Source organism: Charadrius vociferus, unplaced genomic scaffold (assembly GCF_000708025.1).
Source record: "Charadrius vociferus isolate BGI_N301 unplaced genomic scaffold, ASM70802v2 scaffold366, whole genome shotgun sequence".
NCBI classification, from domain to species: Eukaryota; Metazoa; Chordata; class Aves; order Charadriiformes; family Charadriidae; genus Charadrius; species Charadrius vociferus.
In genome coordinates, this window is record NW_009648900.1 from 431,634 (window position 1) to 434,952 (window position 3,319).

The following is a 3,319-nucleotide window of genomic DNA, read 5'->3' on the forward strand; positions in this document are numbered from 1 at the left end:
CCCCGGCCGCCTGGCCCCGCTACGCCGACGGCGGCACCGGGGGGTTGCCCGAGCCCTGGAAATGGAGCTTCCCCCCCTCCTTGAACGAGCCCCCTTGGTTCGTCCCCTAGGAAAAAAACACGGTCGCCCCCCGGAAAAGAAAAAAAAAAAAAGATGCCAGGACTCAAATGTCTGAACCCCTTTAAAAGGAAAAAAAGAAATAAAAAAATCAGCCAAAATAAACCAAAACCTCCAGAGTTGAAGAAATCGCCTACAAATGGCTTCACATCTCCTGCTTAATGCCCCTTTTACCTTTCCGTCCTACTTACCTTACAGTCCTACGCGAGAGGCGGCAGCGGTACGCTCAGATGACGGGGAGCGTTGCTGCTTTTCTAAGCACTGGGCTCCCCAACAATGCGAATGGCTCTCCATTGAGGATGCTGCACCGTGCCCTTCCTTTAAACGGATCGTAAAATGAGTTTCCTTCCCTCAGACACGGAGTCCTGGTAAAGACAGCTTTTACTGCCTGCCTGTATTGCACATCATAAACTGGAAGGAGCACAATGGAATTGCCCCGGAAATTCTCCTTTCAATTATAGTTTGGTGCCCCGTGTACAAAGACTTTCTCACCAGTTAAAATTGTTCTTGGCGATGTTTCGCACGGACCCTAAACTTTACGTTTTGTAAACGTGGGACACCCTCCCCCCCCCCCCCCCCCCCCCCCAAACACACGCACATACACACACGCACCCTTTGGGACTCTTTATGCGCGGTTATTGCAGCCCCATGAATATAGGTTACTGACAGAAGCAAGTAAATTCTCTAAAGCCAGATCCCTGAGATATTGGTGCTTCAGAGCATGCAAATGTGGCGCCTGTATGTAGATATTTGCCAAGTGTGAAGTACGTGAAAACGCAGTTATTATTCGCAGGCGGAAGGGAGAAGCTGGCGAAAGAGCCCCCTTCGGTTATTTCTTCCAATTCGCCAATATTAGACAATATCCCTGCGGTCGCAATCGCGATGTGGGAACACGCCGGCAGAAGAGACTGCTGGAAAGGAATAAAGGCCCAAGAAGTTAAACGAATGCGAAGCAAACAAGACGACGACTAAGAAGATCAAAGAGGCTGAAGTAGATGACATTAGACCAATAAATTGCTCCTCTGGTGACAACATACCAAGATGCAAGAAGAAAGAAACAGCAAATATAACCAATGTCTAGACTTAAATATGGATAACGTAGGACCGAATAGATTAGCTGGGTGGTTGTATTTCGAGCTCTCCGATTCTGTACAATTTGCACGTTTATGTAATATTTTTTTTGCCTGTGTGTGTTTACTGCCGCCACCTTTTTATACATATATATACACATTTCGCTTCCAGCTTTTATTACTCTTAAGATTTCTCAAAAAGTCTTCCCTGAATAAATCTTAAAAGGACCCCCAGACATGGGTCCCCGCCACCTTATTTATTTCTCCCCGGCTCTGTGTCTTAGGCATAACGCTGCCTCTGAAAGAGCCTCTGAATTCTCACGTTTTGTCGCACACAAAACCAGGCTGTATCCCCGCGTTTGAAAACGCACTTTTCATTCAAATGTATTTTTTTTTCCTATCTAGGAAACGGCAAACCAGCGCAGATTGCAAGATTTCGCTCGCCGCAATATTCTCACACGCTTTAAAAATAATCCTCTAGGCGAGATTCATCGTATTTATTTTTTTCTTGTGAGAACTGGACTACCTCTCTTCGCCTTCTGAGCTTTTCCGGGAAGTAAAAGGTAGTGATAAAACGGTGCTCATAAGTTATAAGCGACCTGGGAGCACTACATGATTATGGCTTGTGTATTAAGCAGTATCTTGATGTGGTTCATAGTAGGGAGGATTTTGTTGTTTTGGAATCTGTTCTCGCCGTAATTTATCCACGATTATAATGGAGCGTACTGTGCCAAGTTATTACTTAGTATGACGATGCATAAACACTTTTTAATTTCAATATAATTTTACTGCCCAAGGAAAAAAAATAATTAATCATAATAAGTTTAGCAATGCCATTGTAGACAAACATTTGATAGGAAGGCTCTTGTTAGAAAGCAGGGAGTGGCTGTAAGTCTTTATCCCTCGAAAGAATTAAATCTTTGAAACAGTGCGGGGAAAAAATAGCTCAGTGCTCACATTCCTTCCCGATGCTGAATTTCGATATAAAGAGATTTGCTTTGATTTAAGGAAATGTAAATAAAACGCAGAGAAAGTAGTTCTGTTACGGGGTACTATGCAGCGATTTGTTTACTTGTCTGGCTTTAACTTGAAAAATACAACATTCATACTACAGCCCACATTTTATGCTTCCTTTCCTCCTGCCTTTATTTTCCTTCCAATTACTTTTTCCCCCTCTCTTTTGGCAACTGCCATCTGAAAATACTCCACAATTCCCCAAAAAGCCTCCTTCTCAAGACGCGAAAGCCAACAAAAGCAAAACGGAAAAAAAATACGAAAACGACTCGAGGAAATCAAAATAGAAGGCGAGGAGAAGTTAGGAATGACTTTGAGAGACACGTCAAGTTTGCAGAGCATCAGCCTGCTCGCATCTGTATCGTATAATTACAACGGGTCCCACAGAGCTGAAATTGCAGGGGACACAAGCAGGGCTTTTTATTTGTATCAAAGACAGCTGTTGAGGAATTTCCCTCGCCGGTAAATAATTTTCAAACGAGAGGTTTGCGGCGTTGCCGTTTGCCGGCACGGCTGTGTCTCCGGCTACGCGGGGCGGAGAAGGGCATCGGGAAATCCGTCGCTTCGCCCCCCGCTCTTCGGGGTGAAGCTCTTCGAGGGCTCTCCTCCAGGGCTGATCCCCTCTTCCATCTTGCCCGAACCCTTCAGTTCCCTCTTTCTCCAAACGTTTCATTTCTCCCCAGCCCTTTGGGAGACCAGGACACCCCGTTTGCAGGCTCAGGGCTTCCCCAAAGAGAAGGGCGAAGATTTGGGGCAAGGGGAAGAGGAGCAAGCAGTTCTGTGCCAGGGCTCCATGCGTCCCTGTTAGCTAACAGGCAATGGTGTTTTGAGAATAATAAATGCAGGGTAAGTCCTTGGGGCAGAGCAAGCTTTACTTTTGCCACGAGTGCACCGAGCCTGGCCAGGCGGTAAATGCCACCCCAACGGCGCCCGGTGGCCGCGCAAGCGGGGGCGTCCCTCACCGTACTCCCGGGATAAGGGGAGGTGGAGGGGAAAACCCGCAGACCTATCGGCCTTTGTTAAAACCAAACCAGCGGTTCCAACCCCAGTTATGCTCCCATAAAGTCGACATTTTAGGAGCTTTCGGGGAGGCGGCCGAGCGCTTGATGGCGGGCGGG